Source organism: Octopus bimaculoides, unplaced genomic scaffold (assembly GCF_046866305.1).
Source record: "Octopus bimaculoides isolate indiv1 unplaced genomic scaffold, ASM4686630v1 contig204, whole genome shotgun sequence".
NCBI classification, from domain to species: Eukaryota; Metazoa; Mollusca; class Cephalopoda; order Octopoda; family Octopodidae; genus Octopus; species Octopus bimaculoides.
The window spans coordinates 16,315-39,866 of record NW_028315454.1 but is presented as its reverse complement, the minus strand read 5'-3'; the positions used below and the strand labels follow the sequence as shown (position 1 = coordinate 39,866).

At 36.0% G+C, this 23,552-nt stretch overlaps 1 long non-coding RNA gene across 2 annotated transcripts in view; it reads right to left on the bottom strand.

The window, feature by feature from the left end:
• Positions 1–7,669: 7,669 nt before the first annotated feature.
• Positions 7,670–23,552, bottom strand: part of LOC149129019 (uncharacterized) — a 31,017-nt gene continuing 15,134 nt past the window's right edge. Inside the window, exons 2-3 of one of the 2 annotated variants that reach the window (XR_016240573.1) lie at positions 9,305–11,858; positions 7,670–8,443 (exon numbers count right to left, since the gene is read on the bottom strand). This is a non-coding gene — a long non-coding RNA (uncharacterized LOC149129019). Of the gene's footprint in view, positions 8,444–9,304; positions 12,018–23,552 lie in introns of those variants that run through there. The other variant, XR_016240572.1, reaches the window with a different exon arrangement.

The window sequence follows — 23,552 nt, the reverse complement described above, 5'->3', positions numbered from 1 at the left end:
AACCCTAACCCTAACCCTAACCCTAACCCTAACCCTAACCCTAACCCTAACCCTAACCCTAACCCTAACCCTAACCCTAACCCTAACCCTAACCCTAACCCTAACCCTAACCCTAACCCTAACCCTAACCCTAACCCTAACCCTAACCCTAACCCTAACCCTAACCCTAACCCTAACCCTAACCCTAACCCTAACCCTAACCCTAACCCTAACCCTAACCCTAACCCTAACCCTAACCCTAACCCTAACCCTAACCCTAACCCTAACCCTAACCCTAACCCTAACCCTAACCCTAACCCTAACCCTAACCCTAACCCTAACCCTAACCCTAACCCTAACCCTAACCCTAACCCTAACCCTAACCCTAACCCTAACCCTAACCCTAACCCTAACCCTAACCCTAACCCTAACCCTAACCCTAACCCTAACCCTAACCCTAACCCTAACCCTAACCCTAACCCTAACCCTAACCCTAACCCTAACCCTAACCCTAACCCTAACCCTAACCCTAACCCTAACCCTAACCCTAACCCTAACCCTAACCCTAACCCTAACCCTAACCCTAACCCTAACCCTAACCCTAACCCTAACCCTAACCCTAACCCTAACCCTAACCCTAACCCTAACCCTAACCCTAACCCTAACCCTAACCCTAACCCTAACCCTAACCCTAACCCTAACCCTAACCCTAACCCTAACCCTAACCCTAACCCTAACCCTAACCCTAACCCTAACCCTAACCCTAACCCTAACCCTAACCCTAACCCTAACCCTAACCCTAACCCTAACCCTAACCCTAACCCTAACCCTAACCCTAACCCTAACCCTAACCCTAACCCTAACCCTAACCCTAACCCTAACCCTAACCCTAACCCTAACCCTAACCCTAACCCTAACCCTAACCCTAACCCTAACCCTAACCCTAACCCTAACCCTAACCCTAACCCTAACCCTAACCCTAACCCTAACCCTAACCCTAACCCTAACCCTAACCCTAACCCTAACCCTAACCCTAACCCTAACCCTAACCCTAACCCTAACCCTAACCCTAACCCTAACCCTAACCCTAACCCTAACCCTAACCCTAACCCTAACCCTAACCCTAACCCTAACCCTAACCCTAACCCTAACCCTAACCCTAACCCTAACCCTAACCCTAACCCTAACCCTAACCCTAACCCTAACCCTAACCCTAACCCTAACCCTAACCCTAACCCTAACCCTAACCCTAACCCTAACCCTAACCCTAACCCTAACCCTAACCCTAACCCTAACCCTAACCCTAACCCTAACCCTAACCCTAACCCTAACCCTAACCCTAACCCTAACCCTAACCCTAACCCTAACCCTAACCCTAACCCTAACCCTAACCCTAACCCTAACCCTAACCCTAACCCTAACCCTAACCCTAACCCTAACCCTAACCCTAACCCTAACCCTAACCCTAACCCTAACCCTAACCCTAACCCTAACCCTAACCCTAACCCTAACCCTAACCCTAACCCTAACCCTAACCCTAACCCTAACCCTAACCCTAACCCTAACCCTAACCCTAACCCTAACCCTAACCCTAACCCTAACCCTAACCCTAACCCTAACCCTAACCCTAACCCTAACCCTAACCCTAACCCTAACCCTAACCCTAACCCTAACCCTAACCCTAACCCTAACCCTAACCCTAACCCTAACCCTAACCCTAACCCTAACCCTAACCCTAACCCTAACCCTAACCCTAACCCTAACCCTAACCCTAACCCTAACCCTAACCCTAACCCTAACCCTAACCCTAACCCTAACCCTAACCCTAACCCTAACCCTAACCCTAACCCTAACCCTAACCCTAACCCTAACCCTAACCCTAACCCTAACCCTAACCCTAACCCTAACCCTAACCCTAACCCTAACCCTAACCCTAACCCTAACCCTAACCCTAACCCTAACCCTAACCCTAACCCTAACCCTAACCCTAACCCTAACCCTAACCCTAACCCTAACCCTAACCCTAACCCTAACCCTAACCCTAACCCTAACCCTAACCCTAACCCTAACCCTAACCCTAACCCTAACCCTAACCCTAACCCTAACCCTAACCCTAACCCTAACCCTAACCCTAACCCTAACCCTAACCCTAACCCTAACCCTAACCCTAACCCTAACCCTAACCCTAACCCTAACCCTAACCCTAACCCTAACCCTAACCCTAACCCTAACCCTAACCCTAACCCTAACCCTAACCCTAACCCTAACCCTAACCCTAACCCTAACCCTAACCCTAACCCTAACCCTAACCCTAACCCTAACCCTAACCCTAACCCTAACCCTAACCCTAACCCTAACCCTAACCCTAACCCTAACCCTAACCCTAACCCTAACCCTAACCCTAACCCTAACCCTAACCCTAACCCTAACCCTAACCCTAACCCTAACCCTAACCCTAACCCTAACCCTAACCCTAACCCTAACCCTAACCCTAACCCTAACCCTAACCCTAACCCTAACCCTAACCCTAACCCTAACCCTAACCCTAACCCTAACCCTAACCCTAACCCTAACCCTAACCCTAACCCTAACCCTAACCCTAACCCTAACCCTAACCCTAACCCTAACCCTAACCCTAACCCTAACCCTAACCCTAACCCTAACCCTAACCCTAACCCTAACCCTAACCCTAACCCTAACCCTAACCCTAACCCTAACCCTAACCCTAACCCTAACCCTAACCCTAACCCTAACCCTAACCCTAACCCTAACCCTAACCCTAACCCTAACCCTAACCCTAACCCTAACCCTAACCCTAACCCTAACCCTAACCCTAACCCTAACCCTAACCCTAACCCTAACCCTAACCCTAACCCTAACCCTAACCCTAACCCTAACCCTAACCCTAACCCTAACCCTAACCCTAACCCTAACCCTAACCCTAACCCTAACCCTAACCCTAACCCTAACCCTAACCCTAACCCTAACCCTAACCCTAACCCTAACCCTAACCCTAACCCTAACCCTAACCCTAACCCTAACCCTAACCCTAACCCTAACCCTAACCCTAACCCTAACCCTAACCCTAACCCTAACCCTAACCCTAACCCTAACCCTAACCCTAACCCTAACCCTAACCCTAACCCTAACCCTAACCCTAACCCTAACCCTAACCCTAACCCTAACCCTAACCCTAACCCTAACCCTAACCCTAACCCTAACCCTAACCCTAACCCTAACCCTAACCCTAACCCTAACCCTAACCCTAACCCTAACCCTAACCCTAACCCTAACCCTAACCCTAACCCTAACCCTAACCCTAACCCTAACCCTAACCCTAACCCTAACCCTAACCCTAACCCTAACCCTAACCCTAACCCTAACCCTAACCCTAACCCTAACCCTAACCCTAACCCTAACCCTAACCCTAACCCTAACCCTAACCCTAACCCTAACCCTAACCCTAACCCTAACCCTAACCCTAACCCTAACCCTAACCCTAACCCTAACCCTAACCCTAACCCTAACCCTAACCCTAACCCTAACCCTAACCCTAACCCTAACCTTTCGGCGAAAATTTCAATGAAATTTCGGCGAAAATTTCAATGAAATTTCGGCGAAAATTTCAATGAAATTTCGGCGAAAATTTCAATGAAATTTCGGCGAAAATTTCAATGAAATTTCGGCGAAAATTTCAATGAAATTTCGGCGAAAATTTCAATGAAATTTCGGCGAAAATTTCAATGAAATTTCGGCGAAAATTTCAATGAAATTTCGGCGAAAATTTCAATGAAATTTCGGCGAAAATTTCAATGAAATTTCGGCGAAAATTTCAATGAAATTTCGGCGAAAATTTCAATGAAATTTCGGCGAAAATTTCAATGAAATTTCGGCGAAAATTTCAATGAAATTTCGGCGAAAATTTCAATGAAATTTCGGCGAAAATTTCAATGAAATTTCGGCGAAAATTTCAATGAAATTTCGGCGAAAATTTCAATGAAATTTCGGCGAAAATTTCAATGAAATTTCGGCGAAAATTTCAATGAAATTTCGGCGAAAATTTCAATGAAATTTCGGCGAAAATTTCAATGAAATTTCGGCGAAAATTTCAATGAAATTTCGGCGAAAATTTCAATGAAATTTCGGCGAAAATTTCAATGAAATTTCGGCGAAAATTTCAATGAAATTTCGGCGAAAATTTCAATGAAATTTCGGCGAAAATTTCAATGAAATTTCGGCGAAAATTTCAATGAAATTTCGGCGAAAATTTCAATGAAATTTCGGCGAAAATTTCAATGAAATTTCGGCGAAAATTTCAATGAAATTTCGGCGAAAATTTCAATGAAATTTCGGCGAAAATTTCAATGAAATTTCGGCGAAAATTTCAATGAAATTTCGGCGAAAATTTCAATGAAATTTCGGCGAAAATTTCAATGAAATTTCGGCGAAAATTTCAATGAAATTTCGGCGAAAATTTCAATGAAATTTCGGCGAAAATTTCAATGAAATTTCGGCGAAAATTTCAATGAAATTTCGGCGAAAATTTCAATGAAATTTCGGCGAAAATTTCAATGAAATTTCTCGGAAATTTATCTCAGCGAAATCTCAGCGAAATCTCAGCGAAATCTCAGCGAAATCTCAGCGAAATCTCAGCGAAATCTCAGCGAAATCTCAGCGAAATCTCAGCGAAATCTCAGCGAAATCTCAGCGAAATCTCAGCGAAATCTCAGCGAAATCTCAGCGAAATCTCAGCGAAATCTCAGCGAAATCTCAGCGAAATCTCAGCGAAATCTCAGCGAAATCTCAGCGAAATCTCAGCGAAATCTCAGCGAAATCTCAGCGAAATCTCAGCGAAATCTCAGCGAAATCTCAGCGAAATCTCAGCGAAATCTCAGCGAAATCTCAGCGAAATCTCAGCGAAATCTCAGCGAAATCTCAGCGAAATCTCAGCGAAATCTCAGCGAAATCTCAGCGAAATCTCAGCGAAATCTCAGCGAAATCTCAGCGAAATCTCAGCGAAATCTCAGCGAAATCTCAGCGAAATCTCAGCGAAATCTCAGCGAAATCTCAGCGAAATCTCAGCGAAATCTCAGCGAAATCTCAGCGAAATCTCAGCGAAATCTCAGCGAAATCTCAGCGAAATCTCAGCGAAATCTCAGCGAAATCTCAGCGAAATCTCAGCGAAATCTCAGCGAAATCTCAGCGAAATCTCAGCGAAATCTCAGCGAAATCTCAGCGAAATCTCAGCGAAATCTCAGCGAAATCTCAGCGAAATCTCAGCGAAATCTCAGCGAAATCTCAGCGAAATCTCAGCGAAATCTCAGCGAAATCTCAGCGAAATCTCAGCGAAATCTCAGCGAAATCTCAGCGAAATCTCAGCGAAATCTCAGCGAAATCTCAGCGAAATCTCAGCGAAATCTCAAGCGAAATCTCAAGCGAAATCTCAAGCGAAATCTCAAGCGAAATCTCAAGCGAAATCTCAAGCGAAATCTCAAGCGAAATCTCAAGCGAAATCTCAAGCGAAATCTCAAGCGAAATCTCAAGCGAAATCTCAAGCGAAATCTCAAGCGAAATCTCAGGCGAAAAATCTCCGAAATCTTCGAAAAATCTCCGCGAAATTCTCGAAAAATCTCCGCGAAATCTTCGTCGAAAAAAAAAAAATATCTAAGAAATTAAATCTAGAAATTCTGAGAAAAAAAAATCTAAATTCTGAAAATCTAATTCTGAAAATTCTAAGGAAAAAACGTTAAATCTGAAAAAAGAATTAAAATCTAAAAAAAAAAAAATTTCTAATTAAATTCTAAGAAAAAGAATTTAAATTCTAAAAATGCTAAGGAAGAAAAAATCTAATTTCTGAAAATTCTAAAGGAAATAAATCTAAAGATTCTAAAATATTAATTCTAAAATCTGAAAAAAAAAAATTCTAAATTCTAAGATCTAAAAATTCTAAATGCGAAAAAAGCTAAATCTAAAACTAAACGAAATTAAAATCTAAAACAAAAAAAATCTAAATTTTAATTCTAATGGAAACTAAAATCTAATTAAATCTGAAATAAATCTAAAATTTGAGAAAAACAAAATCTAAAATTTCTAAACGAAATTAAAATCTAAAATTTCTAAGACAAGAAATCTAAAATCTAATTCTAAAAATTAAATTCTAAAACACATAATCTAAAATTTCTAAAGAAAATAATTCCAAGATCTAAAACGATAAATCTAAAAATTCTAACGGAAATTAAAATCTAAATTCTAAAACGCTAAATCGAAAATTCTATTTAAATCTAAAATTTCTAAGACAAGAAATCTAAAATCTGAGAAGAAAAAAATGTAAATTCTAATTCTAAAAGTTCTAAATTCGGAAAAGCTAAATCTAAATTTTCTAAATGAAATTAAAATCTAAAATCTAATAAAAAATATCTAAAATCCAATTCTAAAATAATCTAAATAGTCTAAAATTTCGAAGAAAATAAAATATACTTTCTAAAAATTCTAAAGGAAAGAAACTAATATCTAAAATTAAGAAAATCTATGAAATAAATATCTTTCCCCTTTTGCTAAATGGCTACTGTTTCTATTTTTTTTTTTTTTGTTTTTTTTTTTATTTAAAAATTCAATTTCAAAATACAATTAATTTCATTTTTTAATTTTACACACACATGACAAAAAATAGACACATCTTTTTCTATTTAAAAATTAATTGTGTTTTGTTCTGTGCAATGTAATTTTTGTGCTGTGTAAAAAAATAAATAGTTGTCCTAAAAAGGGATGTGAAAAAAAACGAAAAGTAAGCACATGAGTTCTGTTTCCGGTTAGTAAAAAGTGAGAGAGTTAGTGAGAGAAAATGTTAGTAGTGTTAGTTTCGGGTTAGTTTAGAAAAATGTAAACAAAAATCATGTGCAAATTGAACGTTTTTTCACATCAACTGGTTGTTTTAGTTTTTTTTTTTAACATGTATTTTTCATTTTACAAGTAATATTTAATCTTAAAATTGACATTTAATCATTAAATTTGAAGTGTGTGTGTGTGTGTGTGGGGGGGGGGGGGTATGTATGAGTGTGTGTGTGTTAAGTGTTTCTGCAGGTATGCATGAAAAATTATTTGTGTGGGTATGTGTGTGTGTGGGGGGTGTATGGGTATGTGTGTTCTGCAGGTATGTGTGGAAAATTAATTGTGTATGTCTGTGTGTGTATGGGTATGTGGGGAGGTTACTGTGTGTGTGGGGGTAAGTGTGGAGAAAATTAATTTCTAAAATTGGTTGTGTGTTTGTTTGTGAATTTGTAATGATTAATTTTTAATCTAAAATAAGTATGTGTGAAAAATTGATTTCGTTAAATAAGTGTGTATGGCTGTGTGGGTATGTGTGTAATGTGTGTGGGTGTATAGGGGTGTGTGGGAGGGTATGTTTCTGTCAAATTAATTTCAAAAATTATTTGTGTGTGGCTATGTATGTTTGGGTGTGTTTCTGCAGGTATATGTGTAAAATATATTTAAAATTAATCATTAAATTTTAAATATTAGATGTGAATTTTTAGAAAAAGTGTGTGTATGGGTTTTGTGAATTTGTGTGTGCATATATGTATTATTTGTGTGTGTGTGTGTGTGTGTGTATGTAGGTAGGTGTGTATAGCTTTCTATTACGTGTATGTATGTTTAAGTGTGTTTGCGTGTGGGGGGGGGGTTAAGTGTGGGGGGTATGTGTGTGAGTATGTGTGTAATATGTCGGTATATGTGTCTGAATTTGTGTGTGGGTTTGTATAAATATATTTTAAAATTTAATGATTAAATGTGAATTTTTAAATTAAGTGTGTGTATGGGGTTATTTGTGTTTTGTGTGTATGTATGTGGATGTGTGTGAGTGTGTGTGTGGGAATTTGGGGATGTGTGTGGGGTGGGGGTGTGTGGATTGTGTGTGAGTATGTGTGTGGGGGGTATGTGTGTGTAATATGTGTGTTTCTGCGGGTGTCTGTGTGTGGGTATGTGTATATGTGAGGGTATGTATGTGTGGATGTGTGTGTGTATGTGTGGGTATGTGCAGAAAATTAATTTCGAGTATGTGTTGATATGTTTGGGTGTGTGTAAGGTATGTGTATATGTGGGGGGGGATGTGTGTGTGAATTTGTGTGTGGGTTACGTTTTTGTAAGCATGTGTGTTTCTGCGGGTGTGTGGGTATATTGTATGTGTGTGTGAATTTTTTGGGTATGTTTTTGAGTGTGTGTATGTGTGTTTCTGCGAGTATGTGTGTTTGTGTGTGTGTGTGTGTAGCTGTGTGTGTGTGTAAAATATATTTAAAATTTAATGATCAATTTTAATTAAATGTCAATTATTATATAGAAAAATTTACTTTATAATTTCGAGAATTAGTCTATTCAATTATGTCATGTGTGTGCAATTACAAAAATTAATTTCAAATTCTGCTGCTGCTGCTGCTTCTTCTTTCGTTTCCGGGTCGCACTGCATTCCATTCTGCAAATATAAGAAAAAAAAAAGAAAAAAAAGAAAATAGGTTAGAAAAACAAATTAAATATATTCAATTAAAAATAAATGTTTCAACTACTTTAATTTAAGATGTATACAGTGCTCCAGCATGGCCGCAAAGGACTCAAAGAGTTGAACCTTTAAACGGGGAGGGGTTAAAAGCCAAAACAGGGCCAAAGAAAATGGTTGAAAACTGCTTTATTCAAAGTTTTTTAAAAAAGCAAAAAATTCATTTTCAAGGGACGTAACTCTTGCAATTCATATTTTCTAGTTGCCTCCCTTACAAAATAATATTAAATAATAAAGAATTGAAATTATTAGAAATAAATAAACAGAGAGAGAGAGGGAATTATAGAGAGGGAAACAGAGACAGAAATAACAAGATGGGGGAGATTCAGAAGAGACGAGACAAAGACACATGGGGGGGGGGGGGTAAAATACAGAGAGAAACAGAGAGAGGCAAAGAAAGAAATAAAGAGAGTGACAGAGACAAAAAGTACAGAGAAGGAAACAGAGAGACAAAAGGAAAAAGAGGGGGGGGAGATACAGAAAAGGAGATGGGGGGGGGTTAAGAATCAGACAGAAACAGAGAGACATCACAAGGAGAGTGACAGAGAAAAGAACAGAGAGGGAAACACAGAGAGAAAGAAGGAAGGATAAAGATGGGGGGGGGGGGGTTAAAGAAGAGACAGGGGGAGGGTGAGAGACAGGGAGAAACAGACAGAGAAAGAGACAGAGAAAAACAAAGAATGAAGATGGAGTGACTTCTTTCAGTTGAATGCGGTCATGCTGGAGCAGTGCAGAAAAATTAAGGACAAGATTTCAAAGACAAAAAAAAATGGTACTCACCTTTTACGTTCTAATTTCAAATTCTGAGAAGTCTCATCTCCCATTCAGCAGTGCAATGTATGGAAAAAAAGAAAAAAAAGGGCATTACAAAACAAATCAATGACAACGTGCATATGCTGAAAAAAAAAGAAAAAACACACTCAAATCTACTTAAAATACAAATGTTTCGGATGCACGATATGCGAGAACGACGAGCGTGCCTTTAAAGCGCAAGTATCCCTTCTAAACGGCTATCGATTAGTTTACGTCGACAAAGCACAACACTTTGGCAAAAAGCGACCGATGGAGCAAGTACTAAGCTTTCAGAAATAAGTCATGTGATTTCCTTTCACTAAAAAAGGTGCTGACAAAATCACATTTGAAGAAATTTAATAAAGTAAATTAGATAATTTAGTAGAGAAATGTTATTTTCATGGTTAGTATGGTTAGTGGAATTAAATCTTTCCATATGTGACTCGTTTCCATCCCCCCATTGTGTACTGCGGCCACAATGAGAGGACCGCCTTTAATCGATCCCATGGCTGATTCCTTACTTAATACTTATTCCATCGGTAGCTTTTTGACAAACTGCTACAATTCGTCAATGTAAACTATTCAGATAACAGTCTTGAATTGATAAGTTGACGCTTACCAACACACAGACGCAAACACACATGTGTGAGCAACACAAAAATTTGCAAATAAGTAGATTTAAATGCTTCTTTCAAATCTTTTCAATCTGCTACAGAATAAAGTGAAATAAGAAACAAGTGACAAAGTGCTTACCGGTATTTCTGCCATCAATTTCACAGGTGTTCCTTTCCGCTCTCCAGTTGTGGCAAAAAGAAAAAAAGAAAAAAAGTTAGAAAACATTCTCAAACAACAGTCAGAAAATAATGACAAGGGGGGGGGGGGTTGTTAAGAAAACGTCAACTGAAACCACAAGGATTTTGTTTACATCTAATCAGCTAACCCTAACCTAACCCTAACACTAACCCTAACTAAAAGTCCAATTAAATTTAAACATAACCCATGTACTTTTTAAATTGACGTTTCCTCAATGCCACAAAAAAAATGTTCTCACCTGCGTTCTCACTTCGAAATCTGCACAGCTTTCCCTTGCAAAAAAAATAAAACAAAGTCTTTTAGTAATAAAAAAATCAATACACAATTACAATTCAATTTAAACATACTAAAATCTAAACTAAGTATCATCTATCTTTCATTTATGTGAACTAACGTAATCTCAAAGCACCAACCCTAACTAAAAATGCTTCTTAATTAACGTTCTTCACATCAAATAGAAAGATAGACGGATAAAAATAATTATCTAACTAACTAACCAAACAAAAAAATTAATTAGTAATTTTATACTTGCTTTTTTTTTACGTTCCGAGTTCAAATCCTGGGAAGTCTCATCAACGGAATGTATGGAGTCAGTCAGCTTCCCCTTGGAAAAAAAAAAAGAAAACAAACCGTGTTTTAGAAATAAATTCAAATACAATTTCACACTACTATATAGGAATTTTATACTTGCCTTTTTATGTTCTCAGTTCAAATTCTCCCATTCAGCAGTGTGGAATGCATGGAAAAAAAAAAAAAAAGGGCATTACAAAACAAATCAATGACAACGTGCATATGCTGGAAAAAAAAAGAAAAAACACACTCAAATCTACTTATAATACAAATGTTTCGGATGCACGATATGCGAGAACGACGAGCGTGCCTTTAAAGCGCAAGTATCCCTTCTAAACGGCTATCGATTAGTTTACGTCGACAAAGCACAACACTTTGGCAAAAAGCGACCGATGGAGCAAGTACTAAGCTTTCAGAAATAAGTCATGTGATTTCCTTTCAGACAAAATCACATATGAAGAAATTTAATAAAGTAAATTAGATAATTAGATAATTTAGTAGAGAAATGTTATTTCCATGGTTAGTATGGTTAGTGGAATTAAATCTTTCCATGTGTGACTCGTTTCCATCCCCCCATTGTGTACTGCGGCCACAATGAGAGGACCGCCTTTAATCGATCCCATGGCTGATTCCTTACTTAATACTTATTCCATCGGTAGCTTTTCGACAAACTGCTACAATTCGTCAATGTAAACTATTCAGATAACAGTCTTGAATTGATAGGTTGACGCTTACCAACACACAGACGCAAACACACATGTGTGAGCAACACAAAAATTTGCAAATAAGTAGATTTAAATGCTTCTTTCAAATCTTTTCAATCTGCTACAGAATAAAGTGAAATAAGAAACAAGTGACAAAGTGCTTACCGGTATTTCTGCCATCAATTTCACAGGTGTTCCTTTCCGCTCTCCAGTTGTGGCAAAAAGAAAAAAAGAAAGAAAAGTTAGAAAACATTCTCAAACAACAGTCAGAAAATAATGACAAGGGGGGTGGGGGGTTGTTAAGAAAACGTCAACTGAAACCACAAGGATTTTGTTTACATCTAATCAGCTAACCCTAACCTATAACCCTAACTAAAAGTCCAATTAAATTTAAACATAACCCATGTACTTTTTAAATTGACGTTTCCTCAATGCCACAAAAAAAATGTTCTCACCTGCGTTCTCACTTCGAAATCTGCACAGCTTTCCCTTGCAAAAAAAATAAAACAAAGTCTTTTAGTAATAAAAAAATCAATACACAATTACAATTCAATTTAAACAGGACCCATGTATACTTTAAGTTGACGTTTTCTCAATGCCACAAAAAACAAAATGTACTCACCTGCGTTCTCAGTTCAAAATCTGCACGGCTTTCCCTTGGAAAAAAAGAAAAAAAAAAAGCATTCTTTTAGTAATAAAAAAAATGAAAACACAATTAAAATTCAATTTAAACATACTAAAATCTAAACTAAGTATCATCTATCTTTCATTTATGTGAACTAACGTAATCTCAAAGCACCAACCCTAACTAAAAATGCTTCTTAATTAACGTTCTTCACATCAAATAGAAAGATAGACGGATAAAAATAATTATCTAACTAACTAACCAAACAAAAAAATTAATTAGTAATTTTATACTTGCTTTTTTTTTTACGTTCCGAGTTCAAATCCTGGGAAGTCTCATCAATGGAATGTATGGAATCTGCAGAGAGAGGTGTCAGTCAGCTTCCCCTTGGAAAAAAAAAAAGAAAACAAACCGTGTTTTAGAAATAAATTCAAATACAATTTCACACTACTATAGGAATTTTATACTTGCCTTTTTATGTTCTCAGTTCAAATTCTCCCATTCAGCAGTGTGGAATGCATGGAAAAAAATAAAAAAATACCAGGAGTTACAAAACAAATCAATGACAATATTATGCATATGCTAAAAAAAAGGAAAAAAAAAAAAAAAAGCAAAGAAAGCACTGAAATTTACTTATAATAGAAATGTTTTGCGTGCACCTTATGCATACCAATGAGCCTTTAAAGCGCAACTATCAATTCGAAACCGTTATCGATCAGTCTACGTCGACAAAGCACAACACTCTGGCAAAAAGCGACCGATGAAGCAAGTACTAAAAGCTTTGAGAAATAAGTGATAGGATTTCTTTTGACTAAGAAGTACATTAGATATAATTAGTACATTAGATAATTAGTACAGAACTCATATTTTAATAATTAGTATAGTTAGTGTAATCTTCCTGTGTCCCACCATTGTGGCCGCAGTCCACAATGGGGGGACCGCCTTTAGTCCAAACAATCCCATCACTTCTTCCTCGCCAAACCTTAATACTTATTCCATCGGTAGCTTTACGACAAACTGCTAGACTTCGTCAATGTAAACTAATTAGACAACAGTCTTGAATTGATAAGTTAACGCTTACCAACACACAGACGCAAACACACATGTGTGGGCAACACAAAAATTTCCATCTAAGTAGACTCAAATGCTTCTTTGCAATGAACAAACAAACGACAAAGTGCTTACCGCCATTTTCTGCCATCGATTTCACAGGTCTTGCTTTGCACTCTCCCATGGTGGATTTTATTATGTAAAAAGACAAAAATAAAAAACATGTATTACCAAACAATCTCAAACAACATTCAGAAAATAATGACAAGGGGGGTGGGGGGTGTTAAGAAAACGTCAACTGAAATCACAAGGGTTTTGTTTACATCTAATCAATCAGCTAAACCTAAAACCTAAACCTAACACTAAAGCTTACCTAACAGAGACCAATTAAATTTAAACAGGACCCATGTATACTTTAAGTTGACGTTTTCTCAATGCCACAAAAAACAAAATGTACTCACCTGCGTTCTCAGTTCAAAATCTGCACGGCTTTCCCTTGGAAAAAAAGAAAAAAAAAAAGCATTCTTTTAGTAATAAAAAAAATGAAAACACAATTAAAATTCAATTTAAACATACTAAAATCTAAACTAAGTATCTATCTTTCATTTATGTGAACTAACGTAATCTCAAAGCACCAACCCTAACTAAAAATGCTTCTTAATTAACGTTCTTCACATCAAATAGAAAGATAGACGGATAAAAATAATTATCTAACTAACTAACTAACCAAACAAAAAAATTAATTAGTAATTTTATACTTGCTTTTTTTACGTTCCGAGTTCAAATCCTGGGAAGTCTCATCAATGGAATGTATGGAATCTGCAGAGAGAGGTGTCAGTCAGCTTCCCCTTGGAAAAAAAAAAAGAAAACAAACCGTGTTTTAGAAATAAATTCAAATACAATTTCACACTACTATAGGAATTTTATACTTGCCTTTTTATGTTCTCAGTTCAAATTCTCCCATTCAGCAGTGTGGAATGCATGGAAAAAAAAAAAAATACCAGGAGTTACAAAACAAATCAATGACAATATTATGCATATGCTAAAAAAAAGGAAAAAAAAAAAAAAAGCAAAGAAAGCACTGAAATTTACTTATAATAGAAATGTTTTGCGTGCACCTTATGCATATTTGCACCAATGAGCCTTTAAAGCGCAACTATCAATTCGAAACCGTTATCGATCAGTCTATGTCGACAAAGCACAACACTCTGGCAAAAAGCGACCGATGAAGCAAGTACTAAAAGCTTTGAGAAATAAGTCATAGGATTTCTTTTGACTAAGAAGTACATTAGATATAATTAGTACATTAGATAATTAGTACAGAACTCATATTTTAATAATTAGTATAGTTAGTGTAATCTTCCTGTGTCCCCACCATTGTGGCCGCAGTCCACAATGGGGGGACCGCCTTTAGTCCAAACAATCCCATCACTTCTTCCTCGCCAAACCTTAATACTTATTCCATCGGTAGCTTTACGACAAACTGCTAGACTTCGTCAATGTAAACTAATTAGACAACAGTCTTGAATTGATAAGTTAACGCTTACCAACACACAGACGCAAACACACATGTGTGGGCAACACAAAAATTTCCATCTAAGTAGACTCAAATGCTTCTTTGCAATGAACAAACAAACGACAAAGTGCTTACCGCCATTTTCTGCCATCGATTTCACAGGTCTTGCTTTGCACTCTCCCATGGTGGATTTTATTATGTAAAAAGACAAAAATAAAAAACATGTATTACCAAACAATCTCAAACAACATTCAGAAAATAATGACAAGGGGGTGGGGGGGTGTTAAGAAAACGTCAACTGAAATCACAAGGGTTTTGTTTACATCTAATCAATCAGCTAACCCTAAAACCTAAAACCTAACACTAAAGCTACCTAACAGAGACCAATTAAATTTAAACAGGACCCATGTATACTTTAAGTTGACGTTTTCTCAATGCCACAAAAAACAAAATGTACTCACCTGCGTTCTCAGTTCAAAATCTGCACGGCTTTCCCTTGGAAAAAAAGAAAAAAAAAAGCATTCTTTTAGTAATAAAAAAAATGAAAACACAATTAAAATTCAATTTAAACATACTAAAATCTAAACTAAGTATCATCTATCTTTCATTTATGTGAACTAACGTAATCTCAAAGCACCAACCCTAACTAAAAATGCTTCTTAATTAACGTTCTTCACATCAAATAGAAAGATAGACGCATAAAAATTATTATATAACTAACTAACTAACCAAACAAAAAAATTAATTAGTAATTTTATACTTGCTTTTTTTTTACGTTCCGAGTTCAAATCCTGGGAAGTCTCATCAATGGAATGTATGGAATCTGCAGAGAGAGGTGTCAGTCAGCTTCCCCTTGGAAAAAAAAAAAGAAAACAAACCGTGTTTTAGAAATAAATTCAAATACAATTTCACACTACTATAGGAATTTTATACTTGCCTTTTTATGTTCTCAGTTCAAATTCTCCCATTCAGCAGTGTGGAATGCATGGAAAAAAATAAAAAAATACCAGGAGTTACAAAACAAATCAATGACAATATTATGCATATGCTAAAAAAAAAAAGGAAAAAAAAAAAAGAAAAGAAAGCACTCAAATCTACTTATAATAGAAATGTTTTGCGTGCACCTTATATGCATTTGCACCAATGAGCCTTTAAAGCGCAACTATCAATTCGAAACCGTTATCGATCAGTCTACGTCGACAAAGCACAACACTCTGGCAAAAAGCGACCGATGAAGCAAGTACTAAAAGCTTTGAGAAATAAGTGATAGGATTTCTTTTGACTAAGAAGTACATTAGATATAATTAGTACATTAGATAATTAGTACAGAACTCATATTTTAATAATTAGTATAGTTAGTGTAATCTTCCTGTGTCCCCACCATTGTGGCCGCAGTCCACAATGGGGGGACCGCCTTTAGTCCAAACAATCCCATCACTTCTGCCTCGCCAAACCTTAATACTTATTCCATCGGTAGCTTTACGACAAACTGCTAGACTTCGTCAATGTAAACTAATTAGACAACAGTCTTGAATTGATAAGTTAACGCTTACCAACACACAGACGCAAACACACATGTGTGGGCAACACAAAAATTTCCATCTAAGTAGACTCAAATGCTTCTTTGCAATGAACAAACAAACGACAAAGTGCTTACCGCCATTTTCTGCCATCGATTTCACAGGTCTTGCTTTGCACTCTCCCATGGTGGATTTTATTATGTAAAAAGACAAAAATAAAAAACATGTATTACCAAACAATCTCAAACAACATTCAGAAAATAATGACAAGGGGGTGGGGGGGTGTTAAGAAAACGTCAACTGAAATCACAAGGGTTTTGTTTACATCTAATCAATCAGCTAACCCTAAAACCTAAAACCTAACACTAAAGCTACCTAACAGAGACCAAAGTTGACGTTTTCTCAATGCCACAAAAAACAAAATGTACTCACCTGCGTTCTCAGTTCAAAATCTGCACGGCTTTCCCTTGGAAAAAAAGAAAAAAAAAAGCATTCTTTTAGTAATAAAAAAAATGAAAACACAATTAAAATTCAATTTAAACATACTAAAATCTAAACTAAGTATCATCTATCTTTCATTTATGTGAACTAACGTAATCTCAAAGCACCAACCCTAACTAAAAATGCTTCTTAATTAACGTTCTTCACATCAAATAGAAAGATAGACGGATAAAAATAATTATCTAACTAACTAACCAAACAAAAAAATTAATTAGTAATTTTATACTTGCTTTTTTTTTACGTTCCGAGTTCAAATCCTGGGAAGTCTCATCAATGGAATGTATGGAATCTGCAGAGAGAGGTGTCAGTCAGCTTCCCCTTGGAAAAAAAAAAAGAAAACAAACCGTGTTTTAGAAATAAATTCAAATACAATTTCACACTACTATAGGAATTTTATACTTGCCTTTTTATGTTCTCAGTTCAAATTCTCCCATTCAGCAGTGTGGAATGCATGGAAAAAAATAAAAAAATACCAGGAGTTACAAAACAAATCAATGACAATATTATGCATATGCTAAAAAAAAAGGAAAAAAAAAATAAGCAAAGAAAGCACTGAAATTTACTTACAATAGAAATGTTTTGCGTGCACCTTATGCATATTTGCACCAATGAGCCTTTAAAGCGCAACTATCAATTCAAAACCGTTATCGATCAGTCTATGTCGACAAAGCACAACACTCTGGCAAAAAGCGACCGATGAAGCAAGTACTAAAAGCTTTGAGAAATAAGTGATAGGATTTCTTTTGACTAAGAAGTACATTAGATATAATTAGTACATTAGATAATTAGTACAGAACTCATATTTTAATAATTAGTATAGTTAGTGTAATCTTCCTGTGTCCCACCATTGTGGCCGCAGTCCACAATGGGGGGACCGCCTTTAGTCCAAACAATCCCATCACTTCTGCCTCGCCAAACCTTAATACTTATTCCATCGGTAGCTTTACGACAAACTGCTAGACTTCGTCAATGTAAACTAATTAGACAACAGTCTTGAATTGATAAGTTAACGCTTACCAACACACAGACGCAAACACACATGTGTGGGCAACACAAAAATTTCCATATAAGTAGACTCAAATGCTTCTTTGCAATGAACAAACAAACGACAAAGTGCTTACCGCCATTTTCTGCCATCGATTTCACAGGTCTTGCTTTTGCACTCTCCCATGGTGGATTTTATTATGTAAAAAGACAAAAATAAAAAACATGTATTACCAAACAATCTCAAACAACATTCAGAAAATAATGACAAGGGGGGTGGGGGGGTGTTAAGAAAACGTCAACTGAAATCACAAGGGTTTTGTTTACATCTAATCAATCAGCTAACCCTAAAACCTAAACCTAACACTAAAGCTACCTAACAGAGACCAATTAAATTTAAACAGGACCCATGTATACTTTAAGTTGACGTTTTCTCAATGCCACAAAAAACAAAATGTACTCACCTGCGTTCTCAGTTCAAAATCTGCACGGCTTTCCCTTGGAAAAAAAGAAAAAAAAAGCATTCTTTTAGTAATAAAAAAAATGAAAACACAATTAAAATTCAATTTAAACATACTAAAATCTAAACTAAGTATCATCTATCTTTCATTTATGTGAACTAACGTAATCTCAAAGCACCAACCCTAACTAAAAATGCTTCTTAATTAACGTTCTTCACATCAAATAGAAAGATAGACGCATAAAAATAATTATCTAACTAACTAACCAAACAAAAAAATTAATTAGTAATTTTATACTTGCTTTTTTTTTACGTTCCGAGTTCAAATCCTGGGAAGTCTCATCAATGGAATGTATGGAATCTGCAGAGAGAGAGGTGTCAGTCAGCTTCCCCTTGGAAAAAAAAAAAAGGAAACAAACCGTGTTTCAGAAATAAATTCAAATACAATTTCACACTACTATAGGAATTTTATACTTGCCTTTTTATGTTCTCAGTTCAAATTCTCCCATTCAGCAGTGTGGAATGCATGGAAAAAAATAAAAAAATACCAGGAGTTACAAAACAAATCAATGACAATATTATGCATATGCTAAAAAAAAAAAGGAAAAAAAAAAAAAAAAGAAAAGAAAGCACACAAATCTACTTATAATAGAAATGTTTTGCGTGCACCTTATATGCATTTGCACCAATGAGCCTTTAAAGCGCAACTATCAATTCGAAACCGTTATCGATCAGTCTACGTCGACAAAGCACAACACTCTGGCAAAAAGCGACCGATGAAGCAAGTACTAAAAGCTTTGAGAAATAAGTGATAGGATTTCTTTTGACTAAGAAGTACATTAGATATAATTAGTACATTAGATAATTAGTACAGAACTCATATTTTAATAATTAGTATAGTTAGTGTAATCTTCCTGTGTCCCACCATTGTGGCCGCAGTCCACAATGGGGGGACCGCCTTTAGTCCAAACAATCCCATCACTTCTTCCTCGCCAAACCTTAATACTTATTCCATCGGTAGCTTTACGACAAACTGCTAGACTTCGTCAATGTAAACTAATTAGACAACAGTCTTGAATTGATAAGTTAACGCTTACCAACACACAGACGCAAACACACATGTGTGGGCAACACAAAAATCACAAGGGTTTTGTTTACATCTAATCAATCAGCTAACCCTAAAACCTAAACCTAACACTAAAGCTACCTAACAGAGACCAATTAAATTTAAACAGGACCCATGTATACTTTAAGTTGACGTTTTCTCAATGCCACAAAAAACAAAATGTACTCACCTGCGTTCTCAGTTCAAAATCTGCACGGCTTTCCCTTGGAAAAAAAGAAAAAAAAAGCATTCTTTTAGTAATAAAAAAAATGAAAACACAATTAAAATTCAATTTAAACATACTAAAATCTAAACTAAGTATCATCTATCTTTCATTTATGTGAACTAACGTAATCTCAAAGCACCAACCCTAACTAAAAATGCTTCTTAATTAACGTTCTTCACATCAAATAGAAAGATAGACGCATAAAAATAATTATCTAACTAACTAACCAAACAAAAAAATTAATTAGTAATTTTATACTTGCTTTTTTTTTACGTTCCGAGTTCAAATCCTGGGAAGTCTCATCAATGGAATGTATGGAATCTGCAGAGAGAGGTGTCAGTCAGCTTCCCCTTGGAAAAAAAAAAGGAAACAAACCGTGTTTCAGAAATAAATTCAAATACAATTTCACACTACTATAGGAATTTTATACTTGCCTTTTTATGTTCTCAGTTCAAATTCTCCCATTCAGCAGTGTGGAATGCATGGAAAAAAATAAAAAAATACCAGGAGTTACAAAACAAATCAATGACAATATTATGCATATGCTAAAAAAAAAAAAGGAAAAAAAAAAAAAAAAGAAAAGAAAGCACTCAAATCTACTTATAATAGAAATGTTTTGCGTGCACCTTATATGCATTTGCACCAATGAGCCTTTAAAGCGCAACTATCAATTCGAAACCGTTATCGATCAGTCTACGTCGACAAAGCACAACACTCTGGCAAAAAGCGACCGATGAAGCAAGTACTAAAAGCTTTGAGAAATAAGTGATAGGATTTCTTTTGACTAAGAAGTACATTAGATATAATTAGTACATTAGATAATTAGTACAGAACTCATATTTTAATAATTAGTATAGTTAGTGTAATCTTCCTGTGTCCCCACCATTGTGGCCGCAGTCCACAATGGGGGGACCGCCTTTAGTCCAAACAATCCCATCACTTCTGCCTCGCCAAACCTTAATACTTATTCCATCGGTAGCTTTACGACAAACTGCTAGACTTCGTCAATGTAAACTAATTAGACAACAGTCTTGAATTGATAAGTTAACGCTTACCAACACACAGACGCAAACACACATGTGTGGGCAACACAAAAATTTCCATCTAAGTAGACTCAAATGCTTCTTTGCAATGAACAAACAAACGACAAAGTGCTTACCGCCATTTTCTGCCATCGATTTCACAGGTCTTGCTTTGCACTCTCCCATGGTGGATTTTATTATGTAAAAAGACAAAAATAAAAAACATGTATTACCAAACAATCTCAAACAACATTCAGAAAATAATGACAAGGGGGTGGGGGGGTGTTAAGAAAACGTCAACTGAAATCACAAGGGTTTTGTTTACATCTAATCAATCAGCTAACCCTAAAACCTAAAACCTAACACTAAAGCTACCTAACAGAGACCAATTAAATTTAAACAGGACCCATGTATACTTTAAGTTGACGTTTTCTCAATGCCACAAAAAACAAAATGTACTCACCTGCGTTCTCAGTTCAAAATCTGCACGGCTTTCCCTTGGAAAAAAAGAAAAAAAAAAGCATTCTTTTAGTAATAAAAAAAATGAAAACACAATTAAAATTCAATTTAAACATACTAAAATCTAAACTAAGTATCATCTATCTTTCATTTATGTGAACTAACGTAATCTCAAAGCACCAACCCTAACTAAAAATGCTTCTTAATTAACGTTCTTCACATCAAATAGAAAGATAGACGCATAAAAATTATTATATAACTAACTAACTAACCAAACAAAAAAATTAATTAGTAATTTTATACTTGCTTTTTTTTTACGTTCCGAGTTCAAATCCTGGGAAGTCTCATCAATGGAATGTATGGAATCTGCAGAGAGAGGTGTCAGTCAGCTTCCCCTTGGAAAAAAAAAAAGAAAACAAACCGTGTTTTAGAAATAAATTCAAATACAATTTCACACTACTATAGGAATTTTATACTTGCCTTTTTATGTTCTCAGTTCAAATTCTCCCATTCAGCAGTGTGGAATGCATGGAAAAAAATAAAAAAATACCAGGAGTTACAAAACAAATCAATGACAATATTATGCATATGCTAAAAAAAAAAAAGGAAAAAAAAAAAAAAAAGAAAAGAAAGCACTCAAATCTACTTATAATAGAAATGTTTTGCGTGCACCTTATATGCATTTGCACCAATGAGCCTTTAAAGCGCAACTATCAATTCGAAACCGTTATCGATCAGTCTACGTCGACAAAGCACAACACTCTGGCAAAAAGCGACCGATGAAGCAAGTACTAAAAGCTTTGAGAAATAAGTGATAGGATTTCTTTTGACTAAGAAGTACATTAGATATAATTAGTACATTAGATAATTAGTACAGAACTCATATTTTAATAATTAGTATAGTTAGTGTAATCTTCCTGTGTCCCCACCATTGTGGCCGCAGTCCACAATGGGGGGACCGCCTTTAGTCCAAACAATCCCATCACTTCTGCCTCGCCAAACCTTAATACTTATTCCATCGGTAGCTTTACGACAAACTGCTAGACTTCGTCAATGTAAACTAATTAGACAACAGTCTTGAATTGATAAGTTAACGCTTACCAACACACAGACGCAAACACACATGTGTGGGCAACACAAAAATTTCCATCTAAGTAGACTCAAATGCTTCTTTGCAATGAACAAACAAACGACAAAGTGCTTACCGCCATTTTCTGCCATCGATTTCACAGGTCTTGCTTTGCACTCTCCCATGGTGGATTTTATTATGTAAAAAGACAAAAATAAAAAACATGTATTACCAAACAATCTCAAACAACATTCAGAAAATAATGACAAGGGGGTGGGGGGGTGTTAAGAAAACGTCAACTGAAATCACAAGGGTTTTGTTTACATCTAATCAATCAGCTAACCCTAAAACCTAAAACCTAACACTAAAGCTACCTAACAGAGACCAATTAAATTTAAACAGGACCCATGTATACTTTAAGTTGACGTTTTCTCAATGCCACAAAAAACAAAATGTACTCACCTGCGTTCTCAGTTCAAAATCTGCACGGCTTTCCCTTGGAAAAAAAGAAAAAAAAAAGCATTCTTTTAGTAATAAAAAAAATGAAAACACAATTAAAATTCAATTTAAACATACTAAAATCTAAACTAAGTATCATCTATCTTTCATTTATGTGAACTAACGTAATCTCAAAGCACCAACCCTAACTAAAAATGCTTCTTAATTAACGTTCTTCACATCAAATAGAAAGATAGACGCATAAAAATTATTATATAACTAACTAACTAACCAAACAAAAAAATTAATTAGTAATTTTATACTTGCTTTTTTTTTACGTTCCGAGTTCAAATCCTGGGAAGTCTCATCAATGGAATGTATGGAATCTGCAGAGAGAGGTGTCAGTCAGCTTCCCCTTGGAAAAAAAAAAAGAAAACAAACCGTGTTTTAGAAATAAATTCAAATACAATTTCACACTACTATAGGAATTTTATACTTGCCTTTTTATGTTCTCAGTTCAAATTCTCCCATTCAGCAGTGTGGAATGCATGGAAAAAAATAAAAAAATACCAGGAGTTACAAAACAAATCAATGACAATATTATGCATATGCTAAAAAAAAAAAGGAAAAAAAAAAAAGAAAAGAAAGCACTCAAATCTACTTATAATAGAAATGTTTTGCGTGCACCTTATATGCATTTGCACCAATGAGCCTTTAAAGCGCAACTATCAATTCGAAACCGTTATCGATCAGTCTACGTCGACAAAGCACAACACTCTGGCAAAAAGCGACCGATGAAGCAAGTACTAAAAGCTTTGAGAAATAAGTGATAGGATTTCTTTTGACTAAGAAGTACATTAGATATAATTAGTACATTAGATAATTAGTACAGAACTCATATTTTAATAATTAGTATAGTTAGTGTAATCTTCCTGTGTCCCCACCATTGTGGCCGCAGTCCACAATGGGGGGACCGCCTTTAGTCCAAACAATCCCATCACTTCTGCCTCGCCAAACCTTAATACTTATTCCATCGGTAGCTTTACGACAAACTGCTAGACTTCGTCAATGTAAACTAATTAGACAACAGTCTTGAATTGATAAGTTAACGCTTACCAACACACAGACGCAAACACACATGTGTGGGCAACACAAAAATTTCCATCTAAGTAGA